Source organism: Protopterus annectens, chromosome 9.part0 (genome assembly GCF_019279795.1).
Source record: "Protopterus annectens isolate FY-2018-M chromosome 9.part0, PAN1.0, whole genome shotgun sequence".
Lineage (NCBI taxonomy): Eukaryota > Metazoa > Chordata > Ceratodontiformes > Protopteridae > Protopterus > Protopterus annectens.
The window spans coordinates 1,191,234,242-1,191,247,191 of NC_056743.1; the positions used below are offsets into that span (position 1 = coordinate 1,191,234,242).

The 12,950-nt window shown below is 39.0% G+C and overlaps 1 protein-coding gene across 1 annotated transcript in view; it reads left to right on the top strand.

Annotated features, from left to right (window-relative positions):
• Nucleotides 1-12,950, top strand: part of SERPING1 (serpin family G member 1) — a 373,810-nt gene that overhangs the window by 98,183 nt on the left and 262,677 nt on the right. The gene's annotated exons all lie outside the window — the stretch shown is intronic.

The following is a 12,950-nucleotide window of genomic DNA, read 5'->3' on the forward strand; positions in this document are numbered from 1 at the left end:
ACCTGGTTCAAGGCTCCCAAGAGCACCCCAGCACTACCAGGTTATACCTCATACCATGCTTTTCAGCCCCAAAACTTGGACCGAACCACAAAAGGAGGGGGAGTATCATTATTTGTCAAAGATACCCACACCTCCAGGTTGGTGGCACAGCATGAAGCATCAGAGACTATCCATGTGCAACTAACAGTGGGTAAAACTGCCTTCCAGTTTATAGCCTGCTACAGACCACCCTCCCAAACCCAGGAACTCCACTCGGCCTTCCTGAGAACACTGGAAAATATGAAGGTCTCTCCAAACACCATTATATTGGGCGACTTCAACTACCCAAACATAGACTGGGAGCATTACTCTAGCTCCAACACCCTAGCCCAAAGGTTCCTAGAATTTATAAACTCAAATGCTATGGAACAACTTGTTACCACTCCCACAAGAGGGGAAAACATATTGGACCTGATCATCACCAACATGGGGACTCTATGCTCCAGACCAGAAGTGTATCCCTCACTGGTAAGATCAGACCATAAACTAATCTCACTGGATATTCACATCCCGACCCCATCCCCTGCCCGGAAAACCACAGTGAAAAACTTCTCTAAAGCAAATTTCACACTCCTCAAAACTGAGGCGGAATCCTTTAAAGCCCCCAGGCCTGTGAAAAATACAGCCCAGACCGCAGAATCCTTTATAAACACATTCTATGAACACTTTCAGGAATGCATGGATCATGCAATCCCAAATAAAACCAAGACCCAATCCTCCAAAGGCAGACGTCCTCTCTGGTGGACCCCAGCCATAAACAAACTATACAATAGAAGGAGGAAGCTACTACATGATAGAGCAAAATCCCAAAAAGGGAAGGCATCTCTGATCAGTATTAGCAAAAAACTACGGGCACTCATAAAATCGTCTAAGGCCAGCTTTGAGAGAAAAATTACACAGGACACTAAGGATAATCACAAGGCTTTCTTTAGTTATGTTAGGAACCTGGGTGGGAATTCCCAGATATGCTCAGAATTAGTCCAAAATGACAAAAAATACACCGAACCCACAGACATTGCCAACATCCTAGCTGACAGCTTCAGCAAACTTCTCCCAACAAAAGGGCAAATATCTATCCTAGCAGACTGCTGCCCCCCCTGACATCTCAGATGCTCAGGTAAGAGCCGCCCTCTCCAAAGCACAAAACACAGCATCAATGGGACCAGACGGTGTCCCAGGCTGCGTCCTACATAAACTCCAAGAAGAGCTAAACCCAAACATAAAACTACTGTTTAATCTCAGCCTTACTACAGGATGTGTACCCAAAGAGTGGTGTACAGCAATGGTGGTCCCTCTCCACAAAGGTGGTGCCTCAACGGATCCTGGAAACTATCACCCCATAAGCCTGACTAGCTTGGTCTGCAAAGTTATGGAAAGGATCATCATGGACCTTATAAATAAAGATATTGGGGACCTACAGACACTGGATCCTACCCAGTTTGGCATTGTTAAGGGCAGATCCTGCCTCTTAAATCTGGTCAGTTTCTTTGAAACAGTCACCAAGGCTGTTGACGAGGGGAAGGTGGTCCACACAGCCTACCTGGACCTCGCAAAAGCCTTCGATACAGTACCCCACTCAGGCATTATAGATAAGCTCACCAGCTTAAATATAAACCCCTATGTCACTAGATGGGTTGCAAACTGGCTCAAGGACAGAACCCACATGGTTAGAATTGCTGGAGCCATGTCAGACTCCAAACCAGTTACAAGTGGTGTCCCACAAGGCTCAGTCCTGGGACCTCTCTTGTTCGGTATATATTTCTCAGAGGTACAGGCCAACACGGAAGGACTGTGGCTGACCAAGTTCGCAGATGACTGCAAACTGGGCGCCATAATCGACTCTCCAGCCGACACAAGCATCCTCCAAAAGGGCCTCATAGAAACATACAACTGGTGCCAGAGCCATGGCCTCATGCTAAACACCAAAAAGTGTATAGTCATCCCCTTTGGCAAAAACAAAGTGCCCACAAATTACCACATAAGTGGCAATCCATTAAGTATGGAAGACGTAATTAGGGACCTGGGGACCCAAGTTGATAGCAAACTCTCATTTGACAACCACGTGGCCAAAGTGGTTAGAAAAACATTTTATATAGCCCACCTAATCATGAAGGGATTCACATCTAGATCAGGGGAGGCCATCATGCCTCTTTACTCATCCCTCATCAGGCCCATAATTGAGTACAATGCCCCTTTTGGGATGTACCTTACCAGACACCTGCAGCAACTGGAAAGACCCCAAAAGTACCTCACCAAGAGGATCAAAAGGCTCAAACAGATGCCATATGCTGCCCGGTTAAAGAAACTCCAGCTCTACTCAGTGGCATACCACCTGCTCAGAGATGATCTGTGCCTGACGTATAAAGCCATGTCCAACCCGGAATTAATGGACATGCAGCACCTCAGAAAATCCAAATCCCATTGAGCTACGCGCTTGAGAGACTTGAACCTCAGCACTGAAATAAATAGGGCATGCTGGAGGGACAGATTCATAACCCAGAGGCTCCCTTCACTCTGGAATAAAATCCCAGTCTGGGTTAGGCAGAGTCCCTCATTGATCTTGATGAGTGGATGAGGGATCGTAGGTTTACCCTGGGTATCACTTCTGTGTCACTGTTAGACAGAGGCACAGTATACTAACCTCGAAAAAGGGCATAGCAAAATTAATTTAAAATGGGTGGCGAAAGCCAAACACACTCTGGCTAGGCTTATAAATGCCATAGGGCAGATAGCCTAGTATGAACCTATAAACCTATGAACCTAAGAGCCTGCAATGGGAAGAAAGTTACATTCAAGCTTGCTTAAACAAAACATTAGTTCCCAAAGGACTCAGGCTACAGAAAAGACTAAACTGCAAAAACCAGAATAAATATCTAAGTAAAAAATGGAAAGAGATCCTCATGGAAGATGGCCTGAAGTTAGTAAATGTTCTTCTCAAACACAATAGGAATCTACAAGGGATACGAAAACTTACATTTGAAAAACTTGAACCTATCAGAGACATACTTCTAGATAGAGACAAAACTACAACAAATTGTTTTTAAGATCCAGAAACTTGACCAGAAACTAAGAAATAAACAGCAAAAACTTCAAAGAGACTTGGACCAGAACAATGACCATCCCTAACAAAGAAGGATAAAAATAACAGCATATAAACTCCCACACACACCGATCAGAGGAACAAGGGAACAAATTGACAAAGATGGAACTTCATCCTTTAACAGACCTCTATTACTAATGGAAAGCACCAGCTCTAAAAATAACCAGCAGGTGTTTCAACAGGGCCAGGATTCCCCCTGGTTGGATCATTGCAACCACAGTCCCCTCCAAAGATCCCAGGATGACACAACAACCAATGATTGAGAACCCCCACCACGCACACCCCAAGCTTAGCCAATTGCAATTGAACAATTGGTGACATTTTATACAATTATTTATTATTAATAAGGAGAAAAAAACTGGCAAAGAAAGAGGGACCTGAAACATCTTTAGTTCCCACCCACCAACCACCCCAGTTGGAGGACAACAACAAATGTCTACCCAGGAACAAGATCTGAAACTCCTATCCCCAAATGAACTGAACATTTTAGAAAAAGGTCTGACTTTGGTTCCCCAACAGGGAAGTGACACTGTACTAACAATCATCGACCTTAAGATGCTTACTAGGAAAATCAACCTAACGCTTTTCTTCCACAGTAAGGGTAGACCAGACAACATTTTCATTAAAGAAAAATGGAAGGAACCTAGCAACTTTTGTGCACCACCACATCCCATTGTATCAGCCTTCAAGACCAAATGTGAAACAAATATTAGGAGAGCTTTGAAGAAAAAAAAAAACAAAACAAGAAACATTTTAACAACTTGAAGCCACATGAATACAGGGCAATAAAGGCACTTAACTCTGACCCCACAAGGAGAGTCATGAAAACAGATAAAGGAGGGGGCATTTTGGTTACAAACAGTGAACTTTACAACCAGAAAATCACATCCATGCTAGACAACCAGGATTATTATGAGAATTGCGACCTCTAGCAGGTTGTTTGCTTATAAAAATATAATTATGGAACTTTTTTTCTTGATTAATTAGTGAAAAACCCCTTGATTTTGTCATAGTTACCCACCCTAAACTCCCAGTTTTTTTTAGAATACGCAAGCCCCACAAAAATCTTATGGATCCACCATATAGGTCAGTAATAGCTAACAGTGGTAGCATCACTGAACCCATGCAGCTATATCTGGAGGTTCAAATCAAGCCCATAGCTGAAAACAACCCTTCTTTTATTCCAGACACAGGAGAGTTCTTCAAGAAAATCTGCAACATCAAAGTTCAAGCAGTAATAGAATCCTTCAAGAATCATTGGGCAGGGTTACATTTCAAGACAGAAGCTATCAGCATACTCCTTCATGTTCTGCTAAGAAACAACTTTTTCCATTTTAACAAATCTTTCTACAGGCAAAAAATATGGTATTTCTATAGGGGCAGCTATGGCTCCTAGCCTAGCTAATACTGCCCTAGGAAAATGTGAGAGAGAACACATATATGACTCTCCCTTCTACCAGTACATGGGTTGTTATTTCCGATACATAGATGACATTTTTTTTATTTGGAACAGCAGGAGGCAAGGTTACTGGAATTTTTCAACTACACTGGGAACTCCATGAATTTCCTGAACTTTATAACTCCCCACAACAAAAACAGTGCTAATTTCCTAGACCTCACAATATCAAAACTGGAAGGCTCTGACTGGGTCTCAAGTAACTTATACCAAAAACTCACCAGATTAAACTCACTATTGCACCAAAACAGTGTGCATCCTTTCCAGACTAAGAAAACCTTGATTAAATTCCAGGGCCTCAGGACTGAAAGAGTATTGAAGGAATAAAGGGATTTCACCATCAACATAGAGAACCTAGAGAAATATTTTCTCACCTGTGGTTACAGTAAAAAGTTCATCTTTGGGGTGCTTAAACCTATCTCCCTCCAAAAAAACACACCCCTGATAACAGCCACAGAACTAACAGGAGAAGAAACCACAATGAGGAATTAAAAGACATCTCCATGATGGTTACTTATTCCATTGACTGCAGAGTTATAATGGGCATCATTAAGGACAACTGGATTATTCTCAAGAATAACCTAACGCTAAACAATATACTACCAGATAAACCTAGTTTCAATATTCAAAGAAGTGGGAATATCAGACATTTTGTTGAAAAAATGAGCAGAACAACCACAGACCAACTCAACTCCCCAAAGAGTACATTCCCTTGTGGACTCCCCAACTGCAGTTACTATAAGCACATGAGCAACAAAACAGGTTTCCACTTCCCTAACACTGACTGCTACTACAACAGCCAAGAACCTGAGAATTGCAATTTAGAATCAGTAGTTTACAGGGCCCAATGCACCTGATACTCTGCCTTCTACATCAGGAAAACTATCAGCAGACTTAAAACCAGAATTGCTAGACACCTTTCAGACATCTGGTACAGCAACAACAACAACAACAACGCACTAACTAAACACAGCCAAGATAATCTCAGACACAAGACATTCCAATTTCATATTTTAGATCACATACCAAAAGAAAAACTACAAGGATCATTAAATGATAGACTAAAAAATGCAAATTAGAATGGCAGATCAGACTAGAAGCATGTAAACCACCTGGACTTAACACTCAGATTTCCATCACCAGCTTTCTCAATCTTAGGAGACTCCATCACCACACTTATTATTGACAGGTAAACTCTCCTGTTTTAATTTGAGTGTGGTGACATTTTATATAATTATTTATTATTTGTTAATTATTAATTTATTAGTTATTGTACTTCTCTGCACAAAAAGTTTTCTTTCCAATTAAAAGGTTCCACCTGAGAGGCAGATTTGAAGAAGTGTGAGCGAAAGCGCTGCAGACAAACTGTAGTTATTAATTTTTAACAAACAGAGAAGTTTTTAAGTGGGGTTGCTTTCCTTATTATTTATATTCTCCTATTTATTTAAAAAATACTATTATTTAACTGATAATCTGCTGTACACAAACAAGAATAACATTTAAGTTTCTATATAGAAATTACCAATCACACATAACCCAAATTAGGAAGTCCTCACTGGTGTTTTTTTTTGTAAGACCCACAGCAGACCAACATTTCAATTTTTTCACCCAGTCAGATTTTACTTCCTGATTTCCTGCATGCATTTTCTCCAAGCAATCACACAGACAATGGATAATATAGTATAGTATAGTATAGTATGTGTTTTAGACAAGTTAGCCTACATAGTTGATTAGATGGTTAACACCTAATGGTACACATTTATGTATCTATAAAAACCAGCAAACACACACATACCCCAATTACCATATCCTCATAGGTGTATTTATATGTGTTATAGCACACCAGTTTTTCAAAGTTCTCTCATTCAAGTTTTACTGCTGCATTTTCTGGCTGTGAACACTCCATTCAATCACACAGAAGCTGAAAGCAAGATAACTATTGGAATATTAAAACCACCTACTTTCTAATATATATATTCTAAGAAATACTTAAGTTTTAACCAATCATAATTATATGTTTACGTTTCTATGGAATTAAATAGAATGGTGATATTTTCTTTGTTTTTGAAATATGTATAAACGCAGGATTTATTTCTAGTTTCTTTACGTAAGCACAACACGTATCTGCTGATTTATATAAATTTCACCCAATAAAAATGTGTTGTTTTGCTACTAAAAAGTGAAGCTATTTTTAATCCCAACAAGAAGATTTGTTGTTTTGATATAAAGAACGTGAAATTGTTTTTACTTGCAAAAGTGAAAACATTTTTATTGCAACAAGATTTTTTTTTACTACTGCTTCGTATTTAATTTATAATTATTTCATACTACTACTACTTGGTGTTTTAGCTTAGCTCAAATAGCTTAAAATGCTATTCTTTCATAATTTTCTTGCTAAAACCCTGAATAGATAGTTAAAATGCTAAGGATGGGAGGCACCCATGAAGTTCTGAACTCTCTAAAGTGTTTTATACCTGTTCCTACTCTAGGATAGATAAGATTTTAGTTTCAAGAGACCACACATACATAGTTACCTCCTACCTCCTTCCAATATATCCCTTTGGGATTACGTGATCCCACTCCTTTATTTCTAAAATTTAGTACAAACTCTCTCCAGAAGCAATAGAAACTAAATCTTTGATTTTGCAATTGCCATCAATTCAATCAGCTCATTAAGTCACTTAATCATAGAACCGGCCTTCATGCCTCATCCCCTCCAGACTTATTAAAAAAAAAAAAAAAAACTAAAAAGGACTTTTGCCCAAGATCTTAGTACCTTTTCTGAGACTAAATTAGTGGTCTTATGCGACAAGCACAAAACCACCTTCAAGAGTTTACTGAATATGCAAAGCAGGTTATTGGTGTAGGTTATTTGATCTTCTGCACAGAAGCATAACTAGCTCAACCAACACGCTGGGCCAGTGCTATGAACCGGATCCCCACCCCCTCAGCTCTTCAAGTGAAGAGGAATGAAAAAGTAGTTCTGTGTAATAAGCCAGTCACTACATTGTAAGTGATTGGCTTACAGTTAGGTCTACATCCCCCTGGCTCTTCAATTGAAGAGCAAAAAAAAAAAAACATTCATTCTATTGGCACACCAATCAGGTGGTGAGATGCAAGACATGCCTCCCTCCCTCCTACCTCAGCCATTCAGTTCCCATTTCTGTGCCCTGCCCCCAACCCTCCTTCAAAATATTTTATTTAAAAATACTTTCTTCTTTTAAACTGTAGAAAGCAGTTGCTATAGTTTATACCCTGCCTACACAGAGTGCTACAGTGCTCAGGTTTGACCACAATGATAATGTCAGCAATTAAAAGCTGGTATTGCATTAAAGAGAGGTCGAGATCAGTTGATCGTGCTCCCCCAACACCTTGCACCTGGGGTAGTTGCACCTCCCAGCCCACCCTCGCTATGGTATTGCTTCTACACACTCTGCAGGAAAACCTGGTTAAGGGTTTAGACTGTAAAGAGGAACAGGTGAAATGTATGCTTAGATTGAAAACCTTTGACTCTTCTTCTTCTTCTTCCCATAGGTACCTAGCTCTTCACCCCCAAAATCTCAGGATTTCCAGAACAATTCCAAAATTAATAGACCTCCCGCACTGGCAAAGTAGTTACCTCACTACCATGAATATGTGATATATTCAGTGCATAATTTCAGTGGCAGTACTTGGTCAGGGAGCATTTTTCATTTTCAGCTGATTTTTAACAGGCCTTACCTTACTTAAGCTATAACTGGAGCATGTCCAGGTTCTATAGAAGCAGGTTACCCCTCAAGTGGTACAGTCCACTTATAAATGGTTATAAAAGGAAAATAAAAACAGGCCTAGATAGGCTGCCATCTGAAGTTTATGGATTCATGCCATATGATCAAATGATTAAAATATTAAACCTCACTTCATTGAGACTGGAGCTCAAATGTCTTAGTCATTGAAAGCAGATAGCAAATCTCACCACATCGAATAGCAATAGTTGGCCAACAGCTGCGACATTAGCATCTAACTTGTTACTTTTGGTATGTATAACATGATGGGATTAAATATGTGTATTCTTTCCAACTTAGTGTTGGCCAACTATTGCTATTTGATGTGGTGAGATTTGATTATTAAGATGTTCTATGTTCTCATCTTGCTGAAGTGAGGTTCGATGTTTTAATAGTTCGCTCATATGATATATATCCAAATTTATGGGAAAGATATTGATAATTTTTTTGTTGAGTTCGCAAATCTTGTTGTGACCACAGGAGATCTCCAATCCACCTGGAGACAAGAAGTTATTACTTTGGTTATGAAACCTGGCAAGGATACTACACAGATCTCATCATATCACCCTATCTCAATGCTTAACCATGATTATAAACTCTTTATGGCTATTTTAGCTAATAGGATGGCTCCCTTGCTGCCAGTCTTAGGTTGTCTGGATCAGATGGGGTTTATCCAGGGTAGAAGTACAACAGATAACCTAACAAAAACTTATTTGGTCAATGAAGATGCCACCTGCTACAAAATATCCCATCTTTTCACCAGCTTAGATGCGAAGAAAGCATTTGGGCAGGTGCAATGGGAAATCATTTTCTTAGTTGTAAAACACTTTAGATTTCTGACTGAAATGATAATTTTTCTGGTGAAACTCTACCTGGGCTCCAGTGATAAAGTAAAATTGGATACTAAACTTTCTCCTAGCTGCCCCATTTTGAGAGGTACAAGATAAGTGTGTAATATAGAACCTTTAGCTAAAAGGCTAAAGATGTCTAACCTCAGAGGTTATGAGGACAAACTTTTAAGTTAGCATTATATGTTGATGACCTTGTTTTATACCTGACCCAGCCTGAGACAAATTTGGAGAAAGCCCTAGACATACTTCATAATTTTGGTAGACTGTCTGGCTACATAATTAATATTTCAAAGACTGAGGTAAGTAAAATTTTTTACACTCCATCCACCCACTTAACTCAAACCCTTTTGTTAATAGATATAATTACATGACTTACTTGGGGATTAAATATATTAAAACAATGCAAGATTCTGTGAAAACTACTCAGTCGCAAATTTATATTAGATCTTGCTCTTTTTTGCACAAGTGGGAAGGGGGATCTGGAAATGCCTCAGCAAATTCCGGCAGTTGCTTGGTTTATTTTTTTCCAATAATTTATGCCTCAAAGGGGTTGCCATGTCAAAAAGCCACAATGTTTACTACCTTCAAAAGTAAAGTCCTGAGCTTCTTATGGAACAGGGTCAACACAGAGTAGGATGGAATATTTTTACCCTTTCTCCAAATCTAGGAGGCCTAGGTGTTCAGGATTTTTCCCATTATGTAAACGTTGCTAAAATGAAAACAAGTATAGCATTAATACTATGTGCAGCACCCTAGAAACAGCACTACTGGGACAAATGGGAGGACTAGACCTTTTTTTTCTTAGTAAAAGCTAGAAAGCCATGGAAAACTGGTAAATTGATGATGTTTTGCCAGGATCTAGTAGGCGCTATGGCAGAAGCATTTGCTTTAACAGGGAATAGAGCCTTTTGGAAAGAGATTTCTACCATAGCCGTTTTTTGCTCCTGGTGGAAGATGTTGTCCCAGCTATTCAGGCTTTTGAAAAGTTGTTTGAGGCTAATGTTTTGGTTGCAGCTTTATGATGGCAACACCCTTATTTCCTGGGAAGCTTTCTCTGAGAGGTTTGAGGTAGATCTGATGTATAAAGCCCTTTATAATCAAATAACATTAAATACATGAAATCTTAAGCATCATAAAACCCTTACCATCAACTACCCTTTGTTAATCTCCTAGATGATTTCCTCCTGTGAAAACTATAGCTACAAGAGTTCTAGAAGTAAGTCATTTAGAGTTTTGTTAGGCTGAAAGCAAGCAGCCATAGAAACATTCTATGGACTGTGGGAGCAAGAATTGGAAGTCCCAATAATCAAGGTCAACTGGGGTATACCCTTGCAAATACCCAGATTTGATTCCTGCTTTAGAAGGAACCATTTTGTTTTGTCTGGCTGTGTCTATTCAAATATTTCTATACTCCAGTGAGACTTTCTAGGATATTCTGTAATGCCCCATTCAAAAATGGTGAGCAACTGGGCTATCCATTATATGATGCCTGATTTCCCCCAAGTGTTCCAACATACGTTTTTTTACTTGTCTTTTCATCTGTCCTATATACCATTTAATTTCGGAACACCCACATCCTATAATGTAAATCACTCCACTCAAGCAACAAGTAAAAATTTGTGTTGCTTTGTATACTCTGTTATTAAATTTACTACCATCCAAATTTCTAACTTATCCACAAACTTTACATCTTCCACAAGGAACACAACCAACCTGATTCTCCAAATCCACCTTTTTAGCATTCTGATTTAAGAGCTCCTTTAAATTGGGGAACCTGCTGTAAGAAAAGGTCACCTTGTCTGGAAATAGTCCCTTGGTAGTATCCCCCTGCGTCACAATGGGCCAAAGCCTATTCACTATCCTGCAATGTTTCTGAAAACAGTGAAAATCTAGTAACAAAAAATATTTTTCCACATTATCTACCAACAACATTTTACTGTTGTCTTTTCCACCAACTAAGATATTTTTGTCATGAATGCCTAATATTCTCTTCTCTGTCTTGATTAAATGTTCCAACTTATATCCCCTGTTTAATAATTTAACCCTCACTTTGGAAAATTCTTCAAATATCATATCTTTATCATATCATTATGGGGTATTCTCTCAGGAGAGTAAATGACACATTGCTATGGGGTCTCCATGCCTTGATCTGTTAATCATGTTTTTTTTCTGATATTCAGCTGTAACTCCATTGTTGTTTTTATGATTTGTGGCTATTATTATGAGATTGGTTTTCAACAGACTTGATGTTGTTAAAAATAATAATATCAGGGATCAAACCATTGTCTGCCATACTGAGAAGCTGCTTTAGCTTTATCCATTGTTTTTCTTTACAGAGATGTACAAAATTGTCCTTGCAGTACCATGACTGATGTACATAATCATACCTACCTCCTCTGGCACCCTGTGTAGCTCCCCACACTGCCAAACAGGCAACCCTCAACTCAAAGTTAAATAGCAAAAAAGAAAAAAATCAACTTAATGCTGAAGAAAGAAACTTAAAACAAAATAAATTCTTCACTGCTCCTGCATCTGTAGCAAGCTGCTTGATAAAACTGTAACAAGAAGCTTGCTGCAGTTACACACACTCACCTCTTTGATGTTTCGCCCAAGCCATAAATGCAGTATCAGCATTCCTTTGTTTAACCCTGATAGCCTCACAGCTTCATAAAGCAATGCATAATGCCAATAATATCACCTAAGAGCTTTCTCCCTAGGCAGCCATCCCCTTTGCCTATACAAGTTACAGCTCTGCTGACCTATCTAACACTTTCTTTCCATTGGTGTATAGAAATGGCCATGAAGAAGTACAGCTGACATGTCTGACACAGAATTATGAGACTGGAAAAAAGGTGCTGACACCGGCTTGATAGTCATTCTGCAAGTAACTGTGTCAGTGGGCATTCATCCTGGCCCAGAGTGTCTGTCCTGTCTGTCCTATATTATCTGCCTCTGTATACTTATTATACTTAATTAATTAAACCACATTCTGAGAAGTGCATGTTAAAAACCCTTGTATCTTAAAACATCTGTTTTCTGAGGTTGTATTACTGGTCACAGTACAAATCATCTGACTAGGTTTGTATCTAGGCTGAGACCATCTGTGCTTCTCCTTATTGGAGCAAATATAGCAGTATTGTAACTTGGCAGTAAATGACAGGCTTTTTGTCTGGCTGGGATGGTTACTATTTCTATGTAGATATGTCTTTGTCTGTCCATTGGTTTCCTGTGAACACGTCCGTAAGATTTTATTATGTAATATTCAGAAAAGTTAATATCTGAAGCCCAGTACTCCAGGAAGAGTTTTATATATGTATGGATTCCATTGAGTTTCTGGAGGAATTCCTTGTGGAGATGAATAGATTGACATAACTATTGACTCTGAGTAACCATTATCATTCTGAGTCACTTTAAACTTGTCCAGTCCTTTTTGGTCATATAAAACCTTTTAACAATTGTCTATTCTACCCTCTACATTAAGGGCCCGTAACCTATTCCAACATTTTCCTTCTAAATTTATTCTGCACAAGCCTATATTTAACAGTGAACCATTAAATCTGGCAATTATCTCAATTCTTTTAAATTTATAAGCAATCTTTGCCATCACATGCATCAGTGCCATGCCAATAGTAGTGAAAACTTTAATTTGCTCCCAGCATATTGTTTTCAGAGCAGCATTTAGCTGTGATTTATGGCTGGGTTGTTTGCACTTCTGACAAATATCTGCAGTAGTTTCTTTG